Below are 17338 nucleotides of genomic sequence, written 5' to 3'. Positions count from 1 at the left end.
TGGTCCAATGATTTAAAAGGAAAAAAAGAAAGGAAGGAAGGAAAGAAAAACATCTCCCACATTTTGACTCTTGAAAACATTTTTAGCAGTTCATAAAAGTGAGAAAAAGACAATCCTAACCATCAGTGAAGTTCTTTATCAAGTTAACACCCAGTTAAAACAGGTAATGGAAGCTTTATAAATACGAAATCCAGACTCTCAATAAACTTCCTACCACCAGATGTGGACTGCGATATGCACCAGTCTGGGAAGCTGGCCACCATAAACCCTCTGAGAGCCATTGAGGAGTCATATAACCATCTTGCTCCACGTGATCACTGGTCTTTGTAGTGTTATCCTTGCTTTAACTGGAGAGAGATAGCACCATAAATCCACCCCTATCTAAAAGGATGCATTTTCTCTTTTTTACCTACACTGATTTAAAAATATGGAAGAGATTGATCAATACACTCATCGTTCTGCAATCATCTGAGAGACCAAAATGGCCTTGGAGATGATGTATGGCACACACAATGCGAATCCCTAAAAGCTTCTGGACTCTGAAGGTTATTACAGAGCCCACGATGGGAAGTAATAAAGCTTTGTCGTTTATTTAAAATGAGTGCCTTCATCTTATCTCTCTTGGTACTTCCTCTCCCTTTTCTATTCCTAAAGTGCTGACTGGACAGTATAAAAGAAAGAAATGTGCCGATTTCTTCAGGAAATCCATTTGGTCAATTGATTTTAGGAAGGTAAAATTTCTCATATATTTCACCAAAAAAGTTAGTATTAGATTAACTTTCATATTGATGCCAGACTCAAACCTTGGGATGTGTCATTTTTATCTAAGTAACAAGGCAGGAATGACACAGAAAACTCCTCTCCTTGTCCACTGGGACTAACATAATTCCAAGTAGAGCTGCATTATTTGGACCTGAGGGCGCAGGCTGTTTGCATGAAGTTCAATAGAGCTGTTTATATCTCTGATGTACAAAGAAATATAATTGCTAAACCTGGTTTGGCGAATTGGAATGGGCAAAAATTGCTGTGAAATAGAATTTCCAAGTCTAGTTGGACAAATAAACAGGAAAAAAAAAAAAAAAACCCTGTGAAAACATATGCATCAGACACTTGTTGAGGTTAAGGATATAAAAGGAACCCACAAGTTATATAAAATTCTTCTCATTGTCTTTTTCTCCCTTGTCCTCAGCCTGCCAGTGAGAGACAAAGAGCAGGCTCATGTCAACATCTGGCTAGTGTCTAGGCATGAGCCATTATGCTCTCCTCCCACACACACAGGTGCTGCCCTGTGATGTCTGGCCGCCATGTAGCACAGCCTAGAGAAGGGCATGCTGGGAAGAGAGTGGCTATGCTCTGTGTTCTGGTCCATTACATCCATGCGCACTCTCCCTAGAGTGACACACAAAATGCAGAAATCCTCATTTCCAGCCAGTTCTATGCATCAGGGCACACAAAGACCGTGACAATCATCTCTGCCTGCTGTCCCCTGGATGCTGGGGGAAAGCAGGAGGAGGAGGGTGTCTTCAGTACACAGCCATCTGGGGCCTGCTGACCAGTCATGCAGAAGTTATCTCCTGGGATGATGCCATCTAAAAACCAACATAAACGAGATAAGGAGCTCCCCTTACAGGAATGACCCATCTTACAAGATGCCTTATAAACCTGTGGAGGTGCCATATAACAATTTGGACCTTGTGCACCATTCTCGCCACTTCACCCACCACCCCACAAAGCTTCTTCATGGGCTCTCTTTTCTCATTAAGTTCTGGGTGTGCTGTTACCTCAATCTATAATACATGGGCCAAGTTGCTACTGCTCTGCAACTCTGCTCCTGTGTTCCTCCTGCAGAAAGTCTATGCATTCCCCATGCCCCTCTTCACCCCCTCCTGGCCCAACAGAGTGAGCTCTTCCTTCTCTTTCCCCATGTGACTGGTGACTGCCATGGTGGTAAAGTGCTCATCACATTAATGCGATCCCGCCCCTACCCCCTCACAACAGAAGCCCCTGAAGTCCAGATCATTCATCTTGGCACCCCAGTGCCAATCTCAGTGTTTGGGACACAGTGAGAATTAAATAAATCTTTACTGATTGCATGAAAAAATTAACGAGGAAGCATGAGAAACAGCTGTGTTGACACACGCAGATCTGAACTGCAACTGAAGAAAGTTCTAGTCCAACCTGGTGTTTCCCAAACTGTGGTCAGTAGGACATAAACCCCTTCGATGTGCTCTGCTTCTCCTCCCCTGAAAAGAGTAGAAATTTAAAGGGTCTTCTATGGTCAACTAAGTTTGGGAAACGTGGCATACTATAGGTTCCTCCTAAAGAATTATGTGTGCATAAGATTTACAAAGGCCTTGGGAAGACGTACAGTTATGAATACTCTTAAAAGTTGGTTTCATCTGGTGTTGAGCAAACTAATTCTTTATGAGCCAGGTCTGGCAATTATGTACTGTTTTATGAGCTAACCCTGATCTGTTGATGGTTGATTGGAGGAAATTTTCAAACAAAGGGGCTTCCATTACAGCAGTGGTTCTCAAAGTGTGGTCCCTAGACCAGCAGCAGAGGCATCTGGGAACTTGCTAGAAATGCAAAAGTTCGGGCCCCCCACACCTACTTATTTAGAGATTGGAGACAGGGGTGCAGCAATCTGCATTTTAACAAACCCTCCACACCATAAAATGTGAGTGCCACTACACTAGAGAAACTGCTGGTTCTTGGGAGTTCCTCTTACTCATTCAAAGAGGAGAGTTTATCTGCGAGGTGAGTCAGGAGAAGGAGCTTTATGTGAGCAGCTCAGCCCCTTCTCAGATCTGCTGTCTGCAATGAAGGCGTTCTGGCCTGCTTTATTGGTAGTCTGTAAGCTCCGTGAGCCAGAATCTCCTGTGGGGAAGGCCCGCAGTTTTCCAGCACTGCCTGTGACTACATGGGAAACTGTCTAATATAGAGACAAAGTGTAAGCAGGCCTTTTGCCCACAAATCAAAAGCCCGACCTTCCTATAAGCTTATCTTTATTAGAAGATAGCATTTTGAGCACTGTTTGCTTGTCTCCTGTGTCTTATTTCTTAATTGATTCTGAACTTGTGTGGGGAAGAAGGTGATTTTTACAGGGCTGCCATGTTGCACAGCACAGAAATCAGTGTGGATAGTGCTCTTGAAGTTGTACGTCGCAGCAGTCCCCGTATTCATTAGCTCCATAGAACCCCAAGTTTGTTGCTATTTAGAGTGCTATGTTGAGAAAGTTTCTGGGACTGGGTGTGGGTTCAGTGGGAAGGAGTACTGAGATCAGTTAATGAAGTCTGGGCAGGCATGGGAGGAGAAGTGGAGGCATGTGAGTCAAATGCCTGACATTCCAGGGTAAGTTGTCATCAGAACAAACAGTTCCACACCTAAGTAAAGAGTGTGGAAACACTGCACTGTGTCACTCTTTCCCCTCTCCATTAAGCAGCTGTCTAATCCATGACTGGTTCTTCTAAATGGACTAATCTATCGGGAGGGAGTACCCTGAGCCAAGGACCAGATATAGGTAAATCGCTAGATCATTCCCTCATAGAAAGCAATAAATTGGCCTTTGGGTTTATCCCTAAGTCTCTTGTGTGTCTAGTTAGTATGGCTACATCTGCCAGAGCCCGGCCATCTTGAGCACACTGAGAGAGCAGAGTTTATGTATGGGGAAGCTGAACCACGGTTCTGGACACTGTGAGCCTCGTGGGGTAGCCAGAGGCCTCCATGGATGTCTTTCATCATAATGGATGTCTGGGCCGAAAGACCTCTCAACTCATGCTTTCCATTTCAAAAGACAAAGCATTTGGGCAAAGAGGAATGAAGAGGAGAAATTTCTAGGGAATCTGATGCTTGTGTCATTTCTCAGACAGAAATATTCCATCTATCTCTTTCTTTGAGAGCAGGCATTTGGCACCTGTATCATGTAGATCATTACATCTGCTGGAATTTGAAAATTATTTTGTGTGTCTATGAGAAAGAGATTTAATGTATTTATCTTCCCTTGATGCCTGCTTCCTCTCTGAGTTTCTATGACTTTAACCAATAATGCCCTTGTATGTAACTTCGTAATGTGAAACCCATACATAGAGTTTTTGTTTTTGTTTTTTTGGTGAAACTACTTTTCTAAAATTACTTAAGAGCTGCCAATCCTGAAAAGCAGCTACCAAATTAATTTGGAATGGTGACAACCCCAAACTAGTTCAGATAGAAGAAAGCTGAGAGGTATAAGCACTATCAGAGTTTTCACATTTAATCTCCTACATATTCCTACAGCTAGAGTTTAATCAAGAGACTATTGATGCATAAAAGAATGAATGTTTAGGAGGAAATTAGGAAAACTGATGAAAATTGACAAAAGAATGTCAGAATATTTCAAAGTTTCCTCAGAACTGAGAGTAAAAATGTAGACTTTTATTGCCTTTTTTCTACCTCTCCCTGTGAAACCTAAATGCTGGTTATGTCATAGGAAAAGTGCTCAAAATGACACCTTACAGATTTTCTAGTGACTTCCAATGTAGTGTCCATCATGTTTGAGAGTAGGGGTTGTGGAATGAGACAGCCTCCATCTGTATGTAGGCACCAGTGTTTACTGGCTGTAAGACGCTGGGTCAGTCACGTCACCTCTTGGAGCCTCAGTAAGCTCATAAACAGGCATACCATGTCGTATTGCACTTGGCTTTATTGTGCTTCACAGATATTATATTTTTTTATTTTTAATTTTTACAAATTGAAGGATGTGGCAACTCTGTGTCGAATAAGTCTACTGGCGCCATTTTTCCAACAGCATTTGTTCACTTTGTGTCTCTGTGTCACATTTTGGTAATTCTTGTAATATTTCAAACTTTTTTGTTCTTATTATATTTGTTACGGTGATCTGCAATCTTTGATTTTACTATTATGATTGTTTTGAGGTTCCGCGAACCGTGCCCATAATAAGATGACAAACTTAATTGATAAATGTTGTGTGTGTTCTGACTGCTCCACCAAACAGCTGTTTCCCTATCTCTCTTCCTCTTCTTTGGCCTCTCTTTTTCCTGAGATACAATGGTATTGAAATCAAGCGAATTAATAATCCTACAATGGCCTCTAAGTGTACAAGTGAAAGGAAGAGTCAATCGATGAGGTAAACTTCATTGTTGTCTTATGTTAAGAAATTGCCGCAGCCACCCCAACCTTCAGCAATGACTACTTTGGTCAGTTAGCAGCCATCAACATCATAGCAAGACTCTCCACCAGCAAAAAGATTATGACTCACTGAAGGCTCAAATGATGGTTAGCATTTTTGAGCAATAAAGTATTTTTTAATTAAGGTATGCGCATTGTTTATTAGACATAATGCTACTGCACACTTAATAGACTATGCTATAGTGTAAATATAACTTTTATATGCACTGGGAAACAAAAAATGTGTAACCAGCTTTACTGTGATAGTTATTTTATTGCAGTGGTCTGAAACCAAACCCGCAATATCTCTGAGTTATGCCTGTATAAAACAGGAATCATAACAGTGCCAGCTCACAGCCCTGTAGAGAGGAATGAACTAATTCATTTCAAGGAATTAATAAAGTCTTGGGCTCATGGTGAGCACTCAGTTGACACTAACTGTTATTACTCTTATTTTGTGGGAGCAACCAGTCCCTCTGTTTGGGACTGGAACCATTCTAATTGGTTGGCTATTTTTTTTAATGAGGTATGATTGATAAATAAAATCGCATATATTTAAAATGTACAATGTTATGATTGATATACATATATATTGTGAGATGATTTCCAAAATCATCACTTCACATAGGTAGTAAGCTTAGTTACATTCTTTTTTTAGTAGGAATGCTTAAGATTTACTTTCTTAGCAACTTTCAAGTAAAAAATAAAACTTTATTTTTAACTATAATCATCATGCTATATGTTCGATCCTCAGAACTTATTCATCTTATAACTGTATAACTAAATGTTTGTACCATTTAACTAGTATCTCTCCAATTCCCCTCCAGCCCTTTTGATTGGGAAATTTAATCTACTTACATTTAAAGTAATTGTTGATAGATATCTTAATGTCATCTTATTAATTGTTTTCTTCCTGTTTTGTAGTTCCCTTTTTTTTTCTTCTTTGCTTGCTATTTTCTTTTGTGAACTGATGATTTTTCTATAGTGGTGTGCTTCTCTTTATCTTTTGTATATCATGGAACATTTTTGCTTTGTGGTTACCATAAGGCTTATGTAAAACATCTTATGGTTATAAGTCTATTTTAAGCTGATAATAACTTAAAGTTCAATTGTATATAAAAACTCTAGCCTTTTATTCCCCCCCCCCGCTGATGTTTTATGTTTTTGATGTCACAATTCACATCATTTTATATTATGTATCCATTAACAAATTATTGTAATAATAGTTATTTTTAATGCTTTTGTCCTTTTACCTCTATACTAAAGTGGTTAACAAACCATCATATTCTGGTTTGTTAGTCTGAATATTTTCCAGCGAGTCATATATTTTCATATCTTTTCATGTTACTAATTAGCATTCTCTCATTTTAGCTCGAAGGACTCCTTTCAGCATTTTTTGTAAGGCAGATCCAGTAGTGATGAAATCCCTCAGCTTTTGTTTGTTTGGGAAACTCTTTATCTTACCTTCCTTTCTGAAGGACAGCTGTTCCAGGAAAAGTATTCTTTGTTGGCAGGTTTTTTTTTTTTTTCTGTCAGCACTTTATGTCATCTCACTCCCTTCTGGCCTGCAAGATTTCTGTGAAGAAATCTACTGATAGCCTTATGGGGGTTTCCTTGTATGTGAGAAATTATTTTTCTCTTGCTGCTTTAAAATTATCTCTTTGTCCTTGACTTTAGACTGTTTTATTATAATGTATCTACAGGAAGGTCATTTTAGGTTTAAATCTCGGTGTGACCTTTTAGCTTCATGAACTTTGTGGTCCAAATCTCAGATTTAGGAAGTTCTCAGCCATTATTTCTTTAAGCTTTCTGCCTGTTTGTCTCTCTCTTTTCCTTCTGGTACTCTAATAAAGTGTAGACTGTTTTTCTTAATGGCATCCCATAGTTTACACAGGCTTTCTTCACTCTTTTTCTTTTGTTCTCTGTCTGGATAATTTCATAGGTCCAGTCTTTTACTTCACAGATTCTTTCTTCTACTTAATTTAGTATGTTGTTGATGTTCTCTATTGCATTTTTTCATTTCATTCATTGTATCCTTCAGCTCAAGAATTTCTGTTTGGTTCTTTTTTATGATTTCTATCTCTCTGCATTTTGTTTGTGTATTATTTTCCTGTTATCATTGGATTGTCTTTTTGTGTTTTCTTGTAGCCCACTGAACTTCCTTAAACAGCTGTTTTGAATTATTCAAATCAAATAAATCACAGATCTCCATTTCTTTGAGATCTATTACTGAAAAAGTATTGTTTACCTTTGGCAATGTCGTCCTTCCTTAATTTTGTATATTCCTTGAATCTGAGGTGATTTTGAGGTATAGCCAAATTTGGGAACTGCTGTTAGGCCTGGTAGGAGGGCCTCTGGGATCTTCTCTGTGATCATGACAGGGCCCGAGCCACTCCTGTAACCTATGATTTTTTTCCCACGCATGTCTCCCTTTTTCCCTGATACAAGTGGAGAAAGAGGCCCCAATCCACACCGACTGTTTACAGTGTTTTTAAGTCAGCCATTAGATACAAAAGTTGCACCAAGGCCCCTGGGCAGCAGAGGGCACTCTGGAGACTTTGGGCTGTAGGCTTTCCTGGTGGGTTCTAAATTTTTTCTCAAACTACCTGCAGCAAAGAACCAGATTTCCCCCTGCCCACGCTTTTGGAGAACAGTACTTTGTAAAATACAATAAATATTCATTATTAAGAAAAACAATAAAAACATATAAAATGCAAACCATACTTTCCTCCCAACATTACTATGAAGCTTAAAAAAACCTTCAGAAAAGCTGAAAGAATTGTAGAGTGAACCCCCTATATCTACTGCTTAATTCTACCATTGACATTTTGTTACATTTGTTTTATCATTTATTTCCTTCGTGGGTATCCCAGAGTGGGAGCAAATAAGGGTTCCAGGGTGAGAGTACCAAGTGCCAGGAGTGATCTATCTGGAAAATGTCACAGGCTTCTCCTTTTTCCACCCTTCCATGCCTTGTCCCACAGGTTAGGAGCAGGTGACAGCTGCCGCCTCAGACAGCTGTAAGAGCAAAGCTATGGTGGTGAATCCCCACTGCAAGCCATTCTAAGAGAATTCATCTTCTTTTCTTCCCTGGATGGATTGGGGGCCTCACCCAGACACTGGTATATTTGGTTACTTCTTTTTGAAATGAATTTGTGACCCCTGGGAAATGCTCACAGATCCCCAGTGGATGTTAGACATGGCATTGAGAGCCAAGGGTCTCAGAATAGAAAGATGGGTCTGTAGGCCAGTCCTTTGGAAGCAGCCTGCCTCATCAGTTCAGATTGGCTTCCATGACACACTCCGTCATTCCACAAATAATTATTATATACTGAGTAAAATGTACCCACTGCTGGCTACAAGAGTCCTCCCCCAGTAACCTGTGGCATCTGCCCTGAGAGCCTTCAATCTGATGGGGGAGGGAAAACATGAATACCTAATATAATAGTGAGAGCTGACGCTTATGAGGCCCCTGATATGTGACATTTTATAAAGGAGGAAACCAAGGTACAGAGAAGCTAAGTAACTTACCCAAGTTCCCACAAGTCCATAGTGAGACCAGAGTTTAAATGGAACTAATAAGAAAGAGTCAGAACTCAAACCTAGGCAGTCAGGCTCAAGAATTCACGTTCATAACCAGTATATCATACTGCACTAGTAGTTGCTAACTTCATGGGCAATTACCACATATGAATAATCACTATGGATGAGATCCTCTTTAAAGTGCTTTGCATATATGAATTCAGGATTTGGTGGGTGTTCCAAGGATGATCCAAAGGGAATCCAGGAATTCTGAAGGGAAGAGCATTTTCAGAGAATGCTTCACACACATTTTTAAAAAATGACATGTTTTGCATTTCAAGATCTAATTTAGAATCCAAACTTTTCATAAGATGCTTCTGATTAAATCCATGTAGAACAAATATTGGAATCTAAGAATAAAAGTGACTACACAAAGCTCTAAAGGATAGATAGACGTTTGATGCTCTCTCTGACAATTTCAGAAGTGTTATAGAAATATGAAAGCCCAATTATGCTATTAACTTAAGATCCAGCTGAGATCTTCAGAATTTCTGATTTAGAGCTTTCAGGACCTATGTTGGAAAGAGGAATGAAAGAGAAAAAAATCTTGAGTTCTGTCTGTGAGCTCTTAAGTAAGTTGTGTAAACTTTGTTAGACTCGGTTTCTCATGCATGCAATGAAGGATTGGTCCAGTTCTCTAGTCTTAGCTTCATTACATGATATTCTGGCAAGTGCCTAATTTTAGAAGGGAAAAGGTGGAATTGCCCGATGGGATTTGCATATGATTCACAGCCTATCTGGTCTATGTAACAGCCTGTAGAACATCAGGACACATCCCTTATGTCAAGCATGTATATGTCATCCACCTTTGTTGTGTGTTGCCAAAAATAGGAGGTTGGGACCTGCTGGCATTGATGATCTCTAGGGCCCCTTCCAGGGTTAAGCATTGTATCCCCGGTGCCTCTACACCTATGTCTGACAGGACACCCTGCCTCAGCCTGCTGCCACCTCCATCTGGAGAGGGCTCCTCTCTCAAAAATCACAACAAAAATCCAAATATTAATCCTTACTCAACTTCCACAGAGACAGGACTTTCATTTTAGAAGAGAAGGTTCTGAATTAGGAGGGAAACTACACCTTCTGGACAAATCATTCCTCCAAGCTGATTTTGTAATATTTTCTTAAGTTAATAGATCTCTGATGTCTAAAAACATAGTAGGTCCTTTCCATCTCTTCCTGTCTTCCTTCCTCTGCCCTCCATCCTTCCTTTCATAGTGCCATTGTCAAGAACGGCATCTGAGAAGTAAGGGGAGGGTGTGTGTGTGTGTGCGTGTGCGTGTGCGTGTGCGTGTGTGTGTGTGTGTGTGTGTGTGTGTGTGACGTTATGCCTAGTGGCTAAAGGGGCAGCAGTGTTGGAGGGAGTGCACCAAGACAGCAGGCAGAGGAGGCAGTTGTTAGCATAGTTAGGAGATCGGCTACAATGAGTACAAAAGTCGATAAACTGAGAAAAATAAGAGACAGATTTCTCACTGTCAAATAACCAAAACTAGACCAGAAATTGCTGGCAGAACTACCTGCACTTTCACCACCCTGAGAAGGCAGTGCCCACTGAAAAGGGTGGTGTCTCCAACATGCACATGGTACTGGTATGTATACAAGCCCCTTTGGCCCTGGGATAATCACAAGGCAAACGGTACATTTCTTTGGAAGATCAGAACTGTCCTCACCCCCTCTCCCCTGTCCTCTGTCCTTCTCCCAGGGCAGTGAAGTGAGATCTGGGTACATTGTGACCTTTACCCTGGGATCATGAATCATGACTTAATTAATATAAAAAGCTTATTGAAACAGTGGGGAAAAAATCAAGAAAGATATAAATAAATGGAGAGACAACACTGTATTCATGGATTGGAAGACTAAATATAGTAAAGATGTCAATTCTCCTTAAACTGATAGTCAACTTTAATACAATTACTATCAAAATCTTAGCATATATAGATATAGATGATATTATTCTTAAAAATTATATGAGTATAGAATTCTCTAATAATTCAAAAATAGAAAAAATAAAGTACAAAAGCAGTCAATTTTAAGATTTATATTAGTTATAATAATCAAGACATGGCATTGGTGGAGAAATGGACACATAGATCAATGAAACAGAATAGAGAACCCAGAGACAGACACAATCAAATATGCCAACTTAAGTGCAAGAGCAATTTAATACAAGAACGATAGTCTTTTCAACAAAAGGTGCTAGAGAAATTGGATATCATGAGGGGTGGGGGGGACCCTTAACAGAAATTTCATAACTAATACAAATATCAACTCAAAATGGATCATTAACTTAGACTTAAGCATAAAATTTAAAACTATAAAACTTTAATAAAAGAATACAGGAGAGAATCTTTGGCATCTAGGGCTAGGCAAGGAATTCTTAGACTTGACACCAAAAGTACAATCTATAAAAGAAAAAATTTACAAATTGGACTTCATCAAAATTAAAATGTACGCTCTGTGAAGGACTCTGGTGAGAGAACAAAAAGACAAGCTACAAATTGGAAGAAAATATTTGTAAATCACATATTTGATAAAGGAATAGTTTCTGGAATGTTCGAAGAACTCTCAAAATTCAACAGTAAAAAACAAATAATCCAATTATAAAACGAGCAAAAGATATGGTAAGACATTTCACAGAGGATATGCAGATGGCAAATAAGCTCATGAAAAGATGTTCAACATCATTAGCCATTCGGGAAATGTAAATTAAGACCACAATGAGATATCACTACATACCAATCAGAATGGCAAAAATGAAAAATAGTGACAACACCAAAATGCTGGAGGGAATGTGGAAAACCTGGATCACTCATACACTGCCAGTGGAAATGTAAACTGGTATAGCCACTCTGGAAAAGAGTTTGGTAGTTTCTTAAAAAAAAAACAAAAACAACAAAAAACACCAGACATGCAACTATCATGCAATCTGACAATTGTACTTTTGGGCATTTATCCCAGAGATATGAAAACATATTTTATACAAAACCTGTATATAATATGCACAACAGCTTTACTCCTAATAGCCAGAAACTGGAAAAAAACACAGATATCCTTTAACATGTGAATGGTGAACAAATGGTACATTCACACCATGGAATACCACTTGGCAATAAAAAGAATTGAACTATTGGTACACCCAATGGCATGGATGAATCTTCAAAGAATTATGCTGAGTGAAGTAAACGAATCCCAAAAGATCACATACTGTATGGTTCTGTTTATATCTCAAAATAAAAAGTTTAATTTAAAAAATTTAAAAACCAGAAAAGGACATTTTGATAAGGTAGATATTTAGAATAATATCTACCCTAGACAAGGCGATAGAAACCTGAGTCTTTTCCCAGCTCTGTCTCAAACTTACTTTGTGGCTTTGAGTCATGTAACATCTCTGAGTCTCAAGTTACTCACAGTAAAAAGGAGAATGAAGCTGGCCTAATACAATGTATGAGTTTGCTAGGGCTGTTGTACCAAAATTTCACAAATTGGGTGGCTTAAAAAATAGGAATTTATTTTCTTACAATTCCAGAGGCTAGAAGTCCAAGATCAAGGTGTCAGCAGAGTTGGCTCCTTCTGAGGGCTGTGAGGGAAGAATCTGTTCCAGGCCTCTCTCCTTGGCTTGTAGAGGGCTATCTTCTTCCTTTGTCTCTTCACCTAGTCCTCTCTATACTGGTCTCTATGTCCACATTTCCATTTTTTATAAAGACTCTAGTCATGTCGGATTAGGCTCACCCTAATAACTTCACTTTAACTTGATTGCTTTTATAAAGACCCTGTCTCCAAATCAGGTCACATTTTGAGGTACTGCGGGAAGACTTTAGCATATAAATTTGAGAATGGAGGACGCAACTCAGAACACTTAACATCGTAGAGGCGCTGTGATGATCAGATGAAATAACTATGTGAAAGCCATTTGCAGAAGGTTCTGTGCAAAATCAAATTAAAAAAAAAATCTTTAAGAACATTTTAAGAAGCAACTTGGTGAGCAAACAATGACTTAAGAGCCAGAAGTTTCAGGACTCAGCTTGAGTCACAAAGCAAGCCTGTCAGGTCCCTTAGCTAGTTTCCTGTTTTTGGTTTTTGGATTATGAGATTAGGCTTATGATTTCTACTGTGACTTTAACTTTAGTATTCTGTTGGTTCTAATTTCACCGTTTTAAAATAATTTTCTGATTTTAAGAAATGAATGTTCAGTATAGAATAGTTGGATCATACTCAAAGGAATAAGGGGGAAAATTAGCCATAATGTTATAACTCAGTGAGAACCTCAGTGCTTAACATTTTGGTATTTTTCCTTCTATTTTTTTCCCCCCAAAAATGTGTAGAGAGAGATGTCATATGTAAAGATAAATATGTCATGTATTTTATATATAATAAATAATACATATTATATATAATATTCATTATATGCATATTCATTTTACATATTAGAGCTCTTAGTTTCTATACAATTTTCTATCTGGCTTTTTTTTTTTTTTTACCTGACATTATATTACAAGCATTTTCCTACGTCATTAAAATTTTTCTAATGTGCAATCCCTATTGGTTGTATATTATTCTGTTGAATGAAAGATCTCTATTTTATTTAACCAGATTCTTAGTTCCTTCAAGCCTGCTTCTCTGTGTTCAGAAAGAAATTTTTGCAGATCTGTGCCATCCACCCCTAAACAGAATATTAGGCTTTTACACACACTAGACGTGACACTAGAGAAAGCCTGCCCTCCTGCCAGGCCATGGGGCTGCAGCTCCAGCTGCTCGATTAGAGTCCTAAGGTCCCACCTGCTAGAGAATGGAAGAGTTTGGTACTTGGGTTGAATGAATGTACCTCTTTCAGGGTGATACAGCAACTGGGAGAAGGTAGCAACCCCAGGAAAGAGGCTATGGAAAAAGCAAAGAAGGCTGATTGCAGAGTGAGGGAGGCGGGGCAGAGTCCTGTCAGGACTTCTCAGCTTTCACTTCTCAGCTTTCTGTGTTCCCAGAGCATCATTGCATACTTTCTGCTCCTAAGTGCTTCCTTGGGTTGGCTGGCGCTGGGCCGTTAACACACAAAAAAAATACAGTAAAAACAAGATTTTTAGTAGATGAGGCAGCCCAAAGAGAATCTTATATTCAAGACCATAGACCATGGCCCCAGCTTAGCTGATGTAGTAGCGCAGGGCACAGGTGTGGAAGGAGACCACAGCCCAACACATTTTTATTTATGCCGCAGAAATCATCTGGTTCAGATGGACTTTCTGGGCTCCCACAGGATGCGGCAGGCCATCGCAGAACGCAGCTGTCAGGCTTTTTTTAGGATGAAGAGGGCCAACATACGTGAGGGAGAAACTGAGCTGTTGATTTATTATTTATTTATTTTTTAATTTGTTTACCTGCTTCTGGCACTGATACAATTGTGATTGTATTCATATTGCTGGTCCTCTTTTAAATGTTTTATCTTTCTAGGAATTAAATCCCCTCAGAATCTAATGTGCCCAGATTTTGGCAAAAATCAGAAAGAAGTATCTGTTGGGTTTTGCTGATGGTCTTTCATTTTGGTGTGGTTTATCTTAGTGAATAGGCAGAATTCTAGACTGAGGAAGAGAAAATCATTGTCAGTCTTGAGTTCATCATTCATTAGATGTGTGATTTTGAACACGTTATGTGTGTGATTTTAAATGATTTAACTATTCTGGTTCTCAGTTTCCTAAAATATAACATGAAGGAATTGGATTATTGGTGGTTTCCTCAGTTTTTGACACTGTGGAACTCTTCGTTTGCATGAAATCTTATATGAGAATACCCAAGGCTAATTCTTAAAATATTTACCAACCAGAAGTGCTTGGACCCCTCCAGTGAAAACCCTTATTGATCATGGGCCTGCCTCAGAGACCTAGGAACTCCCTGCCTTGCCTGACATTGATTGTGCTTCATCTCTACTCCCTCAACTTGTTCATATTCCTGTTTTGGTAACTGATCAGGTCTGTGATCATAGCGAATTGGGAGATGGAGCTCAGAAGTTAGGCCACGTTGCTCAGGCAGCAGACGCGCTCAGGGAACTCAGGACAGCAATTGTTTACTAACAGTTATGTTCATAGCAGTATTAGTTACAACAGACAAAAATGGAAACAAAGCAAGTACCCATCAAATAGTGAATGGATAAAGAAAATGTAGTATATCTATGTGATGGAATATTATGCAACCATTTAAGGGAATGATGTAGTAATAAATGCTGCAGCATGGATGAACCTTGAACAAATTATGGTAAGTAAAAAAAGCCAGACACGAAAGGCCACATATTGTATGGTTCCATTTACATGAAGTGTCTAGAATAGGAAAATCCATAGAAACAGAAAGTAGATTAATGATTTGCCAGTAGATTAATGAGAGGGCAGGGGGGCACGAGAGAAGGGGAAGAACTGCTAATGGGCGTGGGGTTTATTTCTGCAATGATGAAAATTTGCTGAAGTTAGATGTGGTGATGGGGTTGCACAACTCTGTAAAAACCAATGAATCATACACTTTAAAAAGGGCGAATTATGGTATGTGATTATATCTCCAAAAAACTTATTTTAAAAGGTATTATGAAAAGCTATATGTTTATAGTTTTTGATATTTAATAAAATATGTAAGTACTCAAGAAAGCACAAAATGCCAGTCAACACAAGAAAAAAATAGAGAATTTGAGTTGACTAGTAAGTATTATAGAGAATAAATTAGGAGTCAAATATCTCTTCTTTCCTATAAATACAGGCCCAGATGGTTTTACAGGTGAGCTCTACTAAACTCTTAAGAAACATGTAATTCTTATTTTGAATAGATTGTACCAGAAAACAAAAGCAAAGAAAAATCCGCCCCACTCATTTTATGAGATCAGGGTAGTATTGATTACAAAATTAGATACAAGCAATGCAAGGAAACTATAGGCCCATTTCACTTATGAACATCAATGTAAAAAATCAAAACAAGATTTTAGCTTACCAAACTAGATACCGAATTTTTAAAAAAGATATCATGATTAAATTGAAAGCCTGTGAGGATGGCTTAGCACCTGAGATTTTATCAATGTAATTTTCCTTATTAACTGCCTTAACAATAGAAAACACATGATATTTCAAACTACTAGGAAAAGCATTGATTGATCTATTTATAATTTTTTTAAAAAATTGCTTAGAACCTAGGAGAAGGAGAGCTGTCTTAATTTAATAAAGCTTACATACAAAAACTTATAGCGCGTGTTAGACTTAGTGGAGAAACTTTAGATGCTTTGCCCGGTTTTGAGGCAGGGGAGAAGAGCTGTCTCCGAAAAACTCAAAGTTGTCCCCATGAGACTCTCTGAGACCAGAGAGCCCCATTTCTAGGTTCCCACAGTGTCAGATAAGTAAAAACTTTCTTGCTATCTTTTTCTGCTCTCTCCCACACTTTTATCCTTGAGGAGTCAGAATCCATGATTAATGAAATTGGGAAGCAGGATCAGAGCTCAAGAACTCTAACTCAGCACCTTGGTCCACTGCAGCTGCCTTGCTCCAGGCCCAAGCTGTGAACATGCAGGAGCCAAAACTGTGGATGAAGTGTAAAGTTTAATTTTTCACTGGACTGAAAATATGAATTATTGAGATGAGACTGCTTTTATTACCTGAAAGGGACCACAAAACTCATAAGACTTGTCCTAAATTTAATCCAGGAGCAGAGGAAACTAGTCCCACAGAATAAATTTTAAAAAATAAAAGGAACAACAACAAAAAAAGATGCTGTATGATTATAACCCACATACAGTGATAATTGGAGGTAATTGTTACCTTATTTTTTGTTACCATAATCCTGGTAGGTAGATGCTGTTGTGAGAATAATAGGAAACCCACAGAGGTGGAAACCTTTGCTTGTAGAGTTTAAGGGTGTTGGACAAATTCACAGAGCAGGCAAGTAGCAAAGCCAAGGATTAAGTTCTGATTTCTGGCTCTACAGTCGTACTTATGAACAGAACATTTAAAACTCCAGACTTGAATTAGTGTCCACGTTCCTCTCACTGCATCTCAGGATCCCAGAACCCATTCCATTCAGAACTTTCTAGGTGAAATACCCCTCTGCTTCCTGGTGGTCCTCTTGGGTTAAATCTCTTTTTGAATGGCCACAAGCAAAACATTCCTATCCCTGTTTGCACCTCTTTTCCCCACCATTCTGTGCCTTGGACATGCCATCAGGACAAGGGGAGGTTCCTCCCCAGTCAGCCTTCTGCTCCCATTTGTCCCTGCAGCCTCTTCTCTGGGGATCTATCAGACCTGTGTAGACCCAGTGTAACCATGCCCCAAGCTTTAGGGTGTATTAGTATATGTGCTGCCGAAGCGAGCACCCAAGCTTTAGGGAATAGAGTGCACACTTTCCAAGGATCAAATCGAAGCCCTCTAAAGATGGGTGGGATGCAAAGGAACTAGAACCCTCCCTCTACTTCAAATCCTAACAAGGTGGCAGCAGCTCCTTACAGGAGACCCTCCTTACAAGTCCATGCTCCATCTCCACTCCAACTTGTTTATATTCCTGTTTTGATAACTGGTCAGCTTGTTAAACTTTCTTATTAGCTCTAATCATTTTATTCTCCTGTTGATTATATTGGCTTTCCCAG

General features: G+C 39.0%; 1 long non-coding RNA gene across 1 annotated transcript in view; it reads left to right on the top strand.

Annotated features, from left to right (window-relative positions):
- Positions 1-2111: 2111 nt before the first annotated feature.
- The window catches only part of LOC111742026, a 24844-nt gene continuing 9617 nt past the window's right edge, over positions 2112-17338 (top strand). Inside the window, exons 1-2 of the long non-coding RNA XR_002781157.1 lie at positions 2112-3523; positions 8151-8288. This is a non-coding gene — a long non-coding RNA (uncharacterized LOC111742026). The remainder of the gene's footprint in view (positions 3524-8150; positions 8289-17338) is intronic.

Source organism: Pteropus vampyrus, unplaced genomic scaffold (assembly GCF_000151845.1).
Source record: "Pteropus vampyrus isolate Shadow unplaced genomic scaffold, Pvam_2.0 Scaffold85, whole genome shotgun sequence".
Classification (NCBI taxonomy): Eukaryota; Metazoa; Chordata; class Mammalia; order Chiroptera; family Pteropodidae; genus Pteropus; species Pteropus vampyrus.
This window is presented reverse-complemented; position numbering and strand designations above follow the sequence as displayed.